Raw genomic sequence first — 15,614 nt, 5'->3', positions numbered from 1 at the left:
CTAAGGTCATCCCACATGCCACATGGCGTGGCCAAAGAATAAAAAATAATTAAGAAGGGACCTCTTCACCTACTTTACAGATGGGGAAATGGAAGGGCTGGAGGCGAGGAGCTGTGCCCCAAGTTCCACCGTCACCCGGAGGCAGAGCTGGGTGAGGATGTTCCATGCCTCCCTCTCTCCCAAACCTCACTGTCCTTTTGGTGCCAGGGCCTTCCCGGGGGACAGGTAAGAATCCGGAGGGGTGGCTGAAATTTATCTCTTCCTCTCCCCCAGGTGAGGCTATAGGACATTATCAGTTTGCCAGTGAGATGTCCATATGCTGGGCCTACACAAAACACTCAGGGAGTGGGACTTCCTGGTGAGGGAGTGGGACTTCCTGGTGGCGCAGTGGTTAAGGCTCCGCCCTCCCGATGCAGGGGGCCCTGGCCAGGGAACTAGATCCCACATGCATGCCGCAACTAAGGAGGCTGCCAGTTGCAACTAAGACTTGGTGCAATCAAATGAATTAAAAAACAAACAAAAAAAACAACGGGGGTGACGACTCTTCTTTCTGGTGTGTGTGTGTGCGCGCGCGCACGCACATGCATGCAAACAGAAGAGTGTGTAAAAACAACGTGCATAGTTCGAACTGAAGGAGAACAGTCTATGCTACCCCAAAATGTGCCATTCTGGAATGAAGATTATTTTGAGCTGAAGGCAATTGAGAATCAACAGATGCAGGAAGGGTTCTCTGTCCTTCTGCCCCTTTTCCTCCTAAAAGCAGGATATATATTTCCCTTGTGAAGGTACCAGAAAGAGGAATGCAACTCTTATTACAGAGGTGGAGGCACCAGCATTGGGGTGAGTCTGCACAACCAAATCTCACTAACATAACCCTTATCTGTCATTAGCTTCCCCCATATATTTCCTAGTCCCTTCTCCACAGTTTATCGTCCTTTGAAACCCAAACCATGTTTCCTTTGTTAAAATGGTATATGAGCCCCTGAATCCCACCATTTCTTTGATTTTCACTTATTTTCTGTCAACTCCCATGCACATAAATATTGATAAAAACTGTGTACATTTTATCCTGACAATCTGTCTTTTGTTAGTCTAATTCACAGACCCTAAGAGCTCAGAGGAAGTTTTCCTCCAACAAAACACACCCAGGCACCTATCACCCATATCACGAAGTAGAATATTATCATATCCTAGAAGTCCTGCCCTGTGTGCCTCTTCTTCCTTTTTTTTTTTTTATTTTTATTTTTATTGGAGTATAGTTGAGTTACACTGTTGTGTTAGTTTCTGCTGTACAGCAAAGTGAATCAGTTTTACATACACATATACCCACTCTTGTTTAGATTCTTTTCCCATATAGGTCATTACAGAGTATTGAGTAGAGTTCCCTGGGCTATACAGCAGGTTCTTATTAGCTATCTGTTTTATATATAGTAGTGTGTATATGTCAATCCCAATCTCCCAATTTATCCCTCCCCCCTTCCCCGCCATGTGCCTCTTCGATAACACATCCTGGTCCCAAGTAAACCATTGTCCTACATTTTGTTTGAATCTTTCCTTTGGTTTTCTTTACATTTGTTTTTAGCTGCACACGGATTCCTAAACAGCACATTATTAGGTTTGCCTGTTTTAAAATTCGATTTAAGTGGAATCTTACTCATATCCTCTGTTTCTTGCTGCTTTAGCTTATGTTTGTGAGATTAACCTGTATTGGTGCATACGATGTAGGTTATAGATTTTTCACTGTTGCATAGTGTTCCACTGTATGGTTATCCCACACCTGATTTACACATTTTACTGTTGATGAATATTCCATTACCTCCAGTTTCTGGCTATTACAAATGATGCTGCTCTGAATACTCCTGTACATGTCTTTTGATACACGTAGGCATGCATTTTGTTGGGTGTATGCTTAGGAGTGGGATTACTGGGTCATTGGTAATCAATTGCTTTACTTGGTAATGTCGGTTTTCCAGCGGCTATACCATTTACTTCTGTCATATCCTGTTGCTCTCGATTCCTACATTTTTTTTTTTTTTTTTTCCTGTACGTGGGCCTCTCACTGCTGTGGCCTCTCCTGTTGCGGAGCACAGGCTCCGGACGCGCAGGCTCAGCGGCCATGGCTCACAGGCCCAGCTGCTCCGCGGCATGTGGGATCTTCCCGGACCGGGGCACGAATCCGTGTCCCCTGCATCGGCAGGCGGACTCTCAACCACTGCGCCACCAGGGAAGCCCCCCGATTCCTACATTTTAAACTGTACACCCAGCAGGACCTGAACGTTCCCAAGCCCCTGCTCTTCCAACTCCAGGCCAAGGCCAAAGCCGCTGCCCACAGCAGTTTGAAAAAGATGTAATCTTTCTCAAGTGATGAAAGTGTTCTGCAGTTAAACAGTGGTTATAGTTGCACAACTTTGTGACTGTGCTAAAAGCCACCAAACTCTGCACGTGAAAAGGGTAAATGTTACGGTATGTGAAGTGAGTTATATTTCAATTTAAAAAATGGTCTGACTTTAATTTTTGATCATGTGGGAGGTTTGAAATGGTAACACGTAGTGGTTTCAATGTGCATTTTTCTGATCAATATTGTATTTGAAAATACTTTCGTCTGTTTATAGATCATTTGTACTTCCTCTTCTATGAAATTACTATACTCTTTTTTTTTTTAAGTATAATTGATCTTTTCTTTTTGTTTATTTGGCTGCGCTGGGTCTTCGTTGCTGTGCACAGGCTTTCTCTAGTTGTGCCGAGCAGGAGCTACTCTTCGTTGCGATGCACGGGCTTCTCACTGCGGTGGCTTCTCTTGTTGTGGAGCACGGGTTCTAGGTGCGTAGGCTTCAGAAGTTGCAGCATGCGGGCCCTAGAGTGCCCAGGCTTCAGTAATTGCAGCCCTTGGGCTCAGCAGTTGTGACTCACGGACTCTAGAGCGCAGGCTCAGTAGTTGTGGTGCACGGGCTTAGTTGCTCCGTGGCATGTGGGATCTTCCTGTATCAGGTATCGAACCCTTGTCCCCTGCATTGGCAGGTGGATTCTCAACCACTGTGCCACCAGGGAAGTCCCACTATACATTTCTTTTGCCTATTTATCTGTTGGATTGTTTGTCTTTTCTTGTTGTCTTTTCTTATTGTTATAAGCCCCCTTATAGCCTAGGGGCTACTTACATATATTTAGGTCCTAATCCTTTGTTGGTTCTATATGTTACAAATATCTTCCCCCAGGTGTGGCTTATCTTTTTACTCTACAAAATGGTATCCTTTGATGAAGTAAAGATTTTTTCCGCCGTGCTTCTTTTTTTAAATTGCATTTAAAAAACTGAAATAAATGTACAGACAGTAACATGCACAGGGATTTCCCTGGTGGCGCAGTGGTTAAGAATCTGCCTGCCAATGCAGGGGACATGGGTTCAAGCCCTGGTCTGGGAAGATCCCACATACCGCGGAGCAACTAAGCCCGTACACCACGACTACTGAGCCTGTGCTCTAGAGCCCGTGAGCCACAACTACTGAGCCCGTGTGCCACATCTACTGAAGCCCATGTGCCTAGAGCCCGTGCTCTGCAACAAGAGAAGCCACCACAATGAGAAGCACGCATACTGCAACGAAGAGTAGCCCCTGCTCTCTGCAACTAGAGAAAGCCCGCGCGCGGCAATGAAGACCCAACACAGCCAAAAATAAATAAATTTATATAAAAAAACATACACAGAATAAATAAATAAAATAAATTTATATTAAAAAATAACATGCACAGAACTTAATTGTTGTTCAGTGAATTTTGACAATTGTGTACACCCATGTGATCACCACCCAAATCAAGATATAGAAGATTCCCACCACCCCGGATTGTCCGTTGTTCTTTCTCCCTTTTAGTCAATTCTCTCATCCCAGCACCACAATCACTTTCTGAATTTTATTATCACAGATGAGTTTTGCCTTTTTTCGGATTTTTATATGAAGAGAATAATGCCATGTGCATTATTCTCTTTCTGGCTTCTTTTACTCCACACACTGGGAGGTTCATTGTCTGGGTCAACAGTCTATGTCTCCTCCTTGATATGCAGTGTTCCATTGTATGAATACATCATGATTTATCCATCTTTCTCCCTCTATGATGTTCTTATTTTTACTATATTAAAGTTTTTCAGTCTTTTGCTTTATAATTTGCACTTTTTATGTCTTGTCAAAAAATTCTTCCTCGCCTTGAGGTCAGATAGGCATTTTCCCATATTGTCGGTTTTTTTTTTTGGCTGCACCGCGCAGCACGTGGGATCTTAGCCCTCTGACCAGGGATAGAACCTGCTCCCCCTGCACTGGAAGGTGGAGTCTTAACCACTGGACCGCAGGGGAAGTCCCCCATATTGTCTTCTAAAAGTGTTGGATTTATGGGAATTCCCTGGTGGTCCAGTGCTTGGGACTCCACGCTCTCATTGCTGAGGGCCCAGGTTCGAGCCCTAGTCTGGGAACTAAGATCCCACAAGCTGCACGGTGCGACCAAAATTTTTAAAAAATAAAAAAGAAATAAAAGTATTGGATTTAGCTTTTTACACATTAATTTGTTTTACCAGCAGTTAGTTAGTTACCAAGTTCACAACATATTAACTAATTTAAACCTCACAGGTACTTCCTTGGCGGTCCAGTGGTTGACTCTGTGCTTCCAATGCAGGGGGCATGGGTTTGATCCCTGGTCAGGGAACTAAGACCCCACATGCTGCGTGGCCAAAAAAAAAAGAAAAAAAAAAAAAGGTAAACCTCATAAAATATTCTTTCCATTTTATAGATGAGGAAACTGAGACAGAGACATTAAATAACTTGCTCCAAGCCCCACAATTGGTGAGAGGGGAGCCAGGATTTGAACCCACACCATGCCCAGAATCCACACTCTTGACAGCTGACATACTTTGCTGGATATCTGGAATTAATTCGTATGCATGGGCTGAGGTGGGGGCCCTATTTTCTTCTTTTTCTTTTTTCTTTTTTTGGCTGCATCAGGTGTTATTTGCAGCACGTGGGCTTTTCTCTATTTGTGGCGTGTGAGCTCCAGAACACGTGGGCTCTGTAGTTTGTGGCACGAGGGCTCTCTAGTTGACGTGCACGGGCTCAGGAGTTGTGGCGTGCGGGCTTAGTTGCCCCGTGGCATGTGAGATCTTATTTCCCCGACCAGGGATCGAACCTGAGTCCCCTGCATTGGAAGGCAGATTCTTTAACACTGGACCACCAGGGAAGTCCCTCTTCTTCATATGGAAAACCACTTTTTCCAGTACCAGAGGACAGTGTGATTCAGAGATACTTTGAAGCTGCTTCAGAACAAATCACTGCTCTTTCAGCCCTAAAAAAAGGAAAGAAAAGAAAAGAAAAGAAAGAAAGAAAGAAAAAGAGAGAGAGAGAGAGAGAGAAAGAAAGTAAGAAAGAAAGAAAGAAAGAAAAAGAAAGAAAGAAAATGACCAAGTACATGCCCCCTCCTCAAGCACCCTGTCCTACCTTCCCTTGGCCCTGCAGATCTTCAGGGGCAGTAGGAGCCTCTCTCTCCTGTCTTGGGCCCTGATCTTCCTTTTCCAATACGATGCAAAAGCACCCAACATGCCCTTTCCCACGTAAATTGGTGCAGCCACTATGGAAAACAGTATGGAGGTTCTTCAAAAAACTAAAAATAAAGTTGCCATATGATCCTGCAATCCCACTCCTGGGCATATATCCAGACAAAACTACAATTCAAAAAGATACATGCACCCCAGTGTTCATAGCAGCACTATTTACAATAGCCAAGACATGTGGCATGTAGGCTCAGCCACGACTACTGAGCCCACGTGCCACAGCTACTATATGTCCATTGACAGATGAATGGATAAAGAAAATGTGGTATATATATAATGGACTATTACTCAGCCATAAAAAAGAATGACATAATGTCATTTGCAGCAACATGGATGAATTTAGAGATTATCATATGAAGTAAGTGAAATAAGTCAGAAAAAGAAAGACAAATACCATACAATATCACTTATATGTGGAATCTAAAATATGACACAAATGAACCTATCTAAAAAAACAGAAACAGACTCATAGACATAGAGAACAGACTTGTGGTTGCCAAGGGGGAGGGCGGGAGGGGAGGAATGGATTGTGAGTTTGAGATTAGCAGGTGCAAACTATTATATATAGAAAGGATAAACACAAGTTCCTACTGTATAGCACATGGAACTGTATTCAATATCCTGTGATAAATCATAATGAAAAAGAATACGAAAAAGAACATATATATATATGTATAACCGAATCACTTTGCTGTACAGTAGAAATTAACACAACACTGTAAATCAACTATATTTCAATAAAATAAAATTTTTAAAAAATGCCCTTCCTCAGCCACAGATGGGTTAGCATGTGTTTGAGCTGGAAAAAACTGCCAAAAACACTACAGCTTTCTCATTCCTCTTTCAGAAGAATCCCTGGTCTCCTATGTAGAGGGCACTGTTCACTGTCCACTGCTGTGAGACTGGCAATAAAATCCCTGTGTTGGGGGACTTCCCTGGTGGTCCAATGGTTAAGAATCTGCCTGCCAATGCAGGGAACATGGGTTCGAGCTCTGGTCCGGGAAGATCCCACATGCTGTGGAGCAACTAAGCCCGTGTGCCACAGCTACTGAGCCTGCGAGCCACAACTACTGAGCCCGCATGCCGCAACTACTGAAGCCCACGCACCTGGAGCCTGTGCTCCACAACAAGAGAAGCCACCACAGGCACAGTGGTTAAGAATCCACCTGCCAATGCAGGGGACACGGGTTTAAGCCCTGGTCTGGGAAGATTCCACATGCTGTGGAGCAAATAAGCCTATGAGCCACACCTACTGAATCTGTGCTCTAGAGCCTGCGAGCCACAACTACTGAAGCCCACACGCCACAACTACTGAAGCCCGCGCACCTAGAGCCCGTGCTCCCCAACAAGAGAAGCCACCGCAATGAGAAGCCTGCGCACCGCAACAAAGAGTAGCCCTCGCTCGCCGCAACTAGAGAAAACTCGTGCGCAACAATGAAGACCCAACGCAGCCAAAAAAATAAGAATAAAAAAAAAAAAAAGCCACCACAATGAGAAGCGCACGCACCGCAACGAAGAGTAGCCCCCACTCGCCACAACTAGAGAAAGCCTGCACACAGCAACGAAGACCCAATGCAGCCAAAAATAAATAAATAAATAATAAAAATAAATTATTAAAAAAAAAATCCCTGTGTAGGGATGGCGAGGGGCCTGTGGAAGTGGCGGGTGTGGGCCGGGACAGAATGTTCGAGCTGTTTCACGTTTTATTTCAGGGCTGGACGCAAGGCCAAGATCAGTGAAATATTTGAAGTCTGCCTATAGCCAGTTGATGAGTCTCTGGGAGGAGGAACAGCCAGGAGATACTGTTGGGAGTTTTGTGTACAGAACACGCAGTAAAGCACGGAGTGAAGGGTCAGTTGAGATAATGATATCAGCTGTTGCGGTGAAAATACGCTTTTCTCTCTCTCTCTTTTTTTTTGGTTGCGTAGCCCAGATTGGCAGCTTGCAGGATCTTAGTTCTCTGACAAGGGGATTGAACCCGGTCACCCCCACTGGACCGTTAGGGAATCCCCAAAATACACTTCTTTAACAAGCAGAGTCTTTAACAATTATGAGGAAACTGTAAGCACGCCTCTGTGGTAGTTAGATTATTGGTCACAGGGCTTGCTGTGACAGTGGCCCCCACACGCCCAGATCCATAAACCAAGATGGGGGTATTCTCTCTCCTGATGTTGGGGTGTGGGTGCTGCTTCTACTTTCTGCAGCCTGTTGGGTCCCCAGCTACAGGCTCAGCTTGTCCCATACACCAAGCTTGCTCCCCTTGTCCCCCAATGGCTGGTCTTGTCTTTTATTTTTATTTTTGGCCATGCAGCATGTGGGATGTTAGTTCCCTGACCAGGGATGAAACCCACAGCCCCTGCATTGGAAATGTGGAGTCCTAACCACTGGACGGCGAGGGAAGTCCCCTTGTCTTTTTAAAGGAACATTTATTTATTTATTTTTGGCTGCATTGGGTCTTCGTTGCGGTGCTCAGGCTTCTCACTGCGGTGGCTTCTCTTGTTGCAGTGCACGGGCTCTAGCCTCGCGGGCTCTAGAGCACAGGCTCGGTAGTTGTGGTGCGTGGGCTTAGTTGCTCCGCGGCATGTGGGATCTTCCCAGACCAGGGCTCGAACCCATGCCCTCTACACTGGCAGGTGGATTCTTAACCACTGCGCCACCAGGGAAGTCCCCTCCCCACCCCCGTCTTTTATTTTATTTTTTTAAAAATATTATTTATTTCGCTGTGCCAGGTCTTAGTTGCGGCATGCGGGATCTTTAGTTGTGGTATGTGAACTCTTAGTGGTGGCATGTGGGATCTAGTCCCCTGACCAGGGATTGAACCTGGGCCCCTGCATTGGGAGTGTGGAGTCTTAGCCACTGGACCACCAGGGAAGTCTCTTGTCTTTTATATTTTTTAATTAATTTATTATTATTATTATTATTCTTTTTGGTGGTACGCGGGCCTCTCACTGTTGTGGCCTCTCCCGCTGCAGAGCACAGGCTCCCGACGCGCAGGCTCAGCGGCCATGGCTCACGGGCCCAGCCGCTCTGCGGCATGTAGGATCTTCCCTGACCAGGGCACGAACCCGTGTCCCCTGCATCGGCAGGCGGACCCTCAACCGCTGCGCCACCAGGGAAGCACTCTTGTCTTTTATTTTAATTGAAATATAATTCACATACTACAAAAGTTCACCCTTTTAAAGTGTGCAATCTGGTGGGTTTTAGTGTAGTCAAAAAGTTGTCATGTAACCATCACCACTATCTAATTCCAGAACATTCTCATCACTTCAAAAAGATCTCGCCTCTTTTCAGCTGCTGTGGGCAGCAGCTTGGGCGATGTCGCAGTGGAGGAGCAGGGTTTCAGGAGGGCTCAGATCCTTTCCCACACTTGGCTGAAAGCGAGGAGGTTTCAGTGCTCCCCTGAAGGTCATCAGTGTCTGTAGGGGGCGCCCAGGAAAGTTGTGCTGCCTCAGACGTGGGCGGGCTTGGGTGCTAGGGAAGGGGCTTGGCTGGGCAGGCACAATGGAGACAGGGGCCGGACGGCAAGTCCAGGGGGAACATTCAGGACAGGCCCCACCCAAATGATCCCTCCCCTAAGTGCCGGTCTTAGCGCTGCAATCCACATTTTGGGGCTACAGCTCAAGAGTCAGCAGTTGAACCGGAAATGCCTTGCAGGGGTGACTCCCTAAATGGTTATCACCACAGCCTTTCTCTGAGGGAGCTTATCTCAGAGGCCGGAGGGAAGATTGAGCTCTGGGGCTGAGAAAGGAAGGAGGAGGGGCCGACTTAGAGAAAGGAGAGGAGAGCGGGAAGACCAAGTTTTAGCAAAATTCTGTCAGGCCAACCACAATGCACATTGCTTTGTCCTAAGGCTCCGTTTGTCATCCCCAAGCCTCTGAGGAAGGCATTAAAGAGCTCCTTCACAGTTCCCTGGACCAGTCTTGCAATAGTAAGAGCCCAAAGTATTAAGAGGAATATATATAACTTTACCAAGTGGACTTAGTAGGAAGTGCTCTTAGGATAAATACCTGTGGAATGGAAGAAAACAATGGCACAGAGGAAGAAGTTGGCATTTATCCTGTAGAAATACATGTGTGAATGATATATGCCCAAGGTTGACATAATTGCACAGGATATAAATGCATTGCAACATTACTCCTATGGTTTTTTGTTTGTTTGTTTGTTTTTTGTGGCATTAGGCACATGACATAAAATTTGCCAATTTAACCATTCTTAACTTTACAGTTCAGTGGCACTAAGTACATTCACATTGTTGTGCAACCATCACCTGCTTTTTTTTTAAAGAGCAATATTTTGACGTGGCTGGAAAGTGCAGGACAGTGACTGTCCCCCTCAGTGTAGCAGGGCCCTTGCCCTACATATCTCCTAGAGGGCAAATGCCCCCATCTCGAGATAGGGGGCAGCTTACGGCATCTCTCTGCTTCCACAGCCCCATCTCCGCACAGAGCAGGGCTTGACTAGGAGGGGTCATCTGGCTGGTGGGAACCAAGGGCGTGGAGCCAGTGGACCCCATGCCGCTGGGAAGGCACTGACCCACTCGCCCTGTGAATCACCCTAGCACAGCTGATCCTGGCTTGGCCTTGGCAGGGCTGCTGTGCCACCTCAGTTTCTGCCCAGAGCTTCCCAGATCAACCAGGCCAGGGATAAACCAGGGCGGGGAGGGGAGAAAAGCGGCCTCGGCCCCGAGACCCGAGCGGAAGGCAGCGGGGCTCCGGTCTGCTAGGCTCGTTGCCGGCCAGCCAGGCCCTCCGCTCTGCTGGACTCTTGGCCTGCCGCCTCCCAGCTTGTCAGGTCTGGCTGCCACCCACAGTCCCGTTGGATAAGCCCATTCACACCTGTCCAGGGGCCTGGCTAGAGTTAAGGGTGGGTCCACATGAATCTGCCAGAAAAAACAACTCAGCCCGCATTCCGCCTGGGGGGATAAGGGATGAGCTCTGTCGTAGGGAGGACAACCTGTGGTGAGGTTCAGTAGCAGGGCTTAACCTGGGCTCTTAGGATTAGGGTTGGGGGGGAGGGGTGAAGGCTGTAGGCAGGAGAGTAAGAGGGGCAGGTAGGGAGCCCTGATCAAAGGTGAGACGCTCCCTGGCCCATTGTCAGGGAAACTGGCTCCAGGCCGCTGTTAATTGTAGCCCTAAGGAAGTTGCAGGCTGGCAGCTGAACCCCATGCAGGAGCTGGGTAGGGGCAAGGTGTGGTCACTGGACAAGCCAGGGAGTGAAGTTAATTGGCCTTAACAGGTGCCAGCAGCTAAGTGGCCCGTCTCACCTGCCTTCTGCTTTTCTTACTAACCTTTGCTCAGCCAGGAATCTCCCCTTCCTCCTCTACCTGTTTCAGCCCCTCGCAAACATCCAAGTCAGGCTCTGAACTCAGCTCACATCAAGCCCGCCTGAAGTCTGAGCGGAGCTTCCAGCTCCGGCCCGCCTTGCCCTCCTCTGAGTTCACGCCCACAGCGATCTCTCCTCGGGATTTTGGGGAGCCTAACCTGTACTGCCTTGGGTTGGCTTTTAAGCCGAGGCAAGGTAACTAGAGTAATGGGACCTTTTTAAAAAAAACATACAAACAAACCTGAATTCACCAAGTCTGTGGGCTCTTGCAAGCTTTCATCAATGCTTTTATTCTCTAAAGCACTTTAGAAGCTCTTATGTAATGCTGAACTCAGGCCATGCGTGCAAAAGCCTTACCTCCAAAACTTGGTGCTAAGATTACTCTCTGTCAGTGAAACTCAAGGGAGAATTTGTATATAAGGGAGGAGATGGGTCACCTGAAGAAGTGAGACACCTAAGACAGAGACCTGTACATATTTGAAGATACTTGGGGGACTCCCAACCAATCAAGCGTTCTAGGGCCTTAGCCCCAGATAAGTCAAGGTGGATCCCCGGCACCTGCATTTTAAACTAGTACCCCAGGCAGATTTGATGCAGGTGATGTCAATCACCCCTGAGAAACATGGGGCTTCTTTGAGAGGTATGGCTGGAAGGTGAAGGATATACCTAAGAAAGCTGGAATCTCTCTGAAGAAAGGAAGGGAGCATAGGAAAGGGGGCACCCCTCATACATTGTGGGCAGGAGTATAAAATGGTGCAGCCTCTGTGGAAAACAGTTTGATGGCTCCTCAAAAATGTAAATGTGGTAATTACCATATGACTCAGCAATCCACGCCTAGGTATATACCCAAAGAAAGTGAAAACAGGTACTTAAATACATGCATACACATATTTGTTGCAGCTATTCACAACAGCCAAAAGGTGGAAACAACCCCGGTGTCCATCGATGGATGAATGGACTTTTATGTTATGTGAATTTCCCCCCAATAAAATAAAGAGGAAAAAAAAAAAGAAATGTAGGGCAGGGGGCGGGGGCAGGGGAAGTGCCAAGGATCAAGGAGTCAGCAGGGCAGGGCAGATGGAGCACTGCCCAGGGAAACAGACCCTCGGTGACATGGGAAAGTCTGTTGGGCTCCCCTCCCCTCCTGGGGAGACGTTCCTCCAGACTCTCCACCACCCTTTGCTCTGACTTCCTACTCACCAAGCAACCTTCTGATTATTAATGTGGTCTCCTAGGAGCTTGGTGCTTGTGCTGAAAACAAGCTATCTGAGATGCCAGGAATGGCTGTTACGGTCAGTAGCAGGCTGCCTCCCCTTGATGAAGTACTCCTTTGGCTTTGTGGGGTATGCATCCATCTCTACTGAGCTTGCTGCCTGCGATAGAGACAGTATAGTACCAGTTTTATTTTTTATATTTTTTAATTTTTTATCCGTATATTTTATTTTTATTTATTTTTTATATCTTTATTGGAGTATAATTGCTTTACAATGTTGTGTTAGTTTCTGCTGTAAAACAAAATGAGTCAGCTATACGTATACATATATACCCATATCCCCTCCCTCTTGCGTCTCCCTCCCACCCTCCCTATCCTACCCCTCTAGGTGGTCACAAAGCACCGAGCTGATCTCCCTGTGCTATGCGGCTGCTTCCCACTATCTATTTTACATTTGGTAGTGCATAGATGTCCATGCCACTCTTTCACTTCGTCCCAGCTTACCCTTCCCCTCCCCATGTCCTCAAGTCCATTCTCTAACGTCTGCATCTTTATTCCTGCCCTGCAACTAGGTTCATCAGTACCATTTTTTTAGATTCCATATATGTGCGTTAGCATCCGAGTACCACTTTTAGTACTGTTGTGGGAATTGTTTCTTTGGTCAGCAAACATTTACTGAGAGACAACTCTGTGCCAGGCGCTGGTTTTAGGCTCTGGGAATTCAGCAGTGAACGTGATGGACATAGTCCCTGCCCTCAGGGGCTTACATTCTTGTGATCAAATAACACATGTGATGAACTCACCATAGTAATGGGCAAAAAGAAGTGCTCAATAGAGGGCAGATCTTATCACTATTCTTGGTCTGAGTGAGAAGAGGTTTGTGTGGTAATTCCTAAGAATTCCTTCTCCCTCGTCTCAGCAGTGGTGACAGCCGCATTCTCGCTCAGACTTGCTCTCTCCGGCCTCTTCCCGAGACATGCCAGCTGCACCTGCTCCCACTCACCCCTTCCCTTGCCCACCAGTGTCTCTGATATTCCATAGCAATAAAATCCACCCAACAAGCCTGCTCCAACTGTTTTTCGTGGCCAGGTAACTGACCATTAATTGAAATACAATAATGGAATGCTTCTAAACACATATTCTTTATGGAAACTGTATGAGTTTTACTGGAATTAGAGGACTTGGTTCTTGGACAGATGGTTGGTGTGAGGCAAGAACCAAAGGTTGAGTGGTTGTGATCTGGTCTAACACACCCATGCTTTATGGCCATGCTTTGTTTCTGAACCCAAATAGCATGATCCATCCAGATCTACCCTAGACTGAGCAGAGATCACAAACCTACTTTTCTCTTTTGTCTCTGATCCTCCCCAGCCCAATTTACCACTTTGCAAAATGTAGACAACTTGTTAGTTGATTTAGTTTCAACTTAGAGTAGGATGGGAGGGATGTTGGGAAGCTGAACCGTGTCCGATGATGTTCTGCTTCTTGATATGGGTGCTGGTTACACAGATGTGATCATTTGTGAAAGTTTGTCAGGCTGTGTATATTTCATAATCTGTGCACTTTTCTGTATGTATGTTTTACTTAAAGCAAAAATGAAAATGAAAATAGGGCCAATGGACTAAGATACTATTTTTTTTGGCTGCGCCGCGTGGCTTGTAGGATCTTGGTTCCACAACCAGGGATTGAACCCATGCCCCCTGCGGTGGAAGCACAGAGTCCTAACCATTGGACTGCCAGGGAAGTCCCTGTACTAAGATACTTTTACAAAGATGCTTTTCTCAGTGCTCCTTATGATATTAAAAATTGGAAATACGTTGCATGCATGAGAGGACTGGTAAAATAACTTTTAGTATATCTGTAAAATAGAATATTATGTGACCATTAGAGGTGTTGAAAAGATGTATAGTTATTCACTTGGAGGTGTAAACAATATAATATGAAATAAGTTAGAAAAGAAGGTAGATTATAAAATATTAAAAGTGATCATTTTTGGGCAGAATATTGGTATTAATAGAGTTAACTAATCTGAGGAGCTTGTTAGTTACTAATTCCTGAGTCCAAACACTCAGAGAGTCTCTTTCAGTCTTCGCCCAACCCCCAACCACACATATCTACCCAGGTTAATTGTTATGCATAGTCTCATTCTTACCCTTTTGGGGGGCCTTGGACCCCTTTGAGAATCTGACGTAAACTATGGATCCTCTCTTCTCAAAAACGAATGGACACACCAAATCTCGGATACAATTTGGGGGGTCCATGACTTTAGTTAAGAACCCCTAATGTAGAATGAGAGGTCAACCTCTCCTTATTTTCCTCTTGTTCTTATTTTTCCTCAGAAGACCCCCTTGCTCCCAACTCCCTAAAGGTCAAGAACCTCTGCCAGGGGACTTCCCTGGTGGTGCAGTGGTTAAGAATCCACCTGCCAATGCAGGGGACATGGGTTTGATCCCTGGTCTGGGAAGATCCCACATGCCATGGAGCAACTAAGCCTGTGCACCACAGCTACTGAGCCTGCGCTCTAGAGCCCGTGAGCCACAACTACTGAGCCCGTGTGCCACAACTACTGAACTCCACGCGCCTAGAGCCCGTGCTCCGCATCAAGGGAAGCCACCGCAATGAGAAGTCTGCGCACTGCAACAAAGAGTAGCTCCCACTCACCGCAGCTAGAGAAAGCCCGCGTGCAGCAACGAAGACCCAACGCAGCCAAAAAATTAAAAACAAACAAACAAACAAAACCTCTGCCAGGCAGCACAGGCCCCTGGGCCATTGCCAAGGTCAGAGCACATTCCTTTCGTGTGTTCTTGCAGGGTTCCTGGTGCCACCCAGAGGGAATCCACCAGTGGGATGTGCAGGCAGTGGGTTGGCCGGGGGGTGGCCCGGAGGCCTGCTTTGAGAACGTGCCTGTGCTGCCGACTGGTCTCTTCCTGCCGCCCTGCCTCAGGCCTTGCAGGACAGCGTCCCCCGGAATGCAGCCTTCTCCTGCACCCCCGCTTCCTCCCCTCTGGCCGCACAAGTCTGAGGAAGCTGTCCCCAAGGTTTTGATGCGCCTTGATAACATCAACAACAGAAGTCCCTGCATTCATCCTGAACATGTACTAGTTCATGTACGCTGCTCTGGGTCCCTACACTGAGATGGGGAAATTTCATATAGTATAAATAGTATAAATAGTCCCTACACTGAGATGGGGAAATTTCATATAGTATAAATAGGAATGGGCTCAAAGCAGTGGCTCACATGTTTTAAGATGGGCTCTAGGCAGCATCATAAACTTTAGGACCCTAAGAATATTTTATTAACAGATCTTACGAGGAGATTTCCTCTTTTTGTGTGTACCTCTAAAAGTCATGGGCTGCTTGGGCAGGGGACGGCTCTATGGCTTCTAAGAGGAAAGAGGCCGTCCAGAAAAGTCAGGTCCATTTGGGACCAGAGGAATCAGTGGCATGACAGCAAGTGGCCTTGGCCACCAGGTGGCATCACCAGCCAGCCTGAGAGCG

Source organism: Globicephala melas, chromosome 9, assembly GCF_963455315.2.
Source record: "Globicephala melas chromosome 9, mGloMel1.2, whole genome shotgun sequence".
NCBI classification, from domain to species: domain Eukaryota; kingdom Metazoa; phylum Chordata; class Mammalia; order Artiodactyla; family Delphinidae; genus Globicephala; species Globicephala melas.
The sequence above is the reverse complement of the archived record's forward strand: the minus strand, read 5'-3'. Positions refer to the sequence as shown.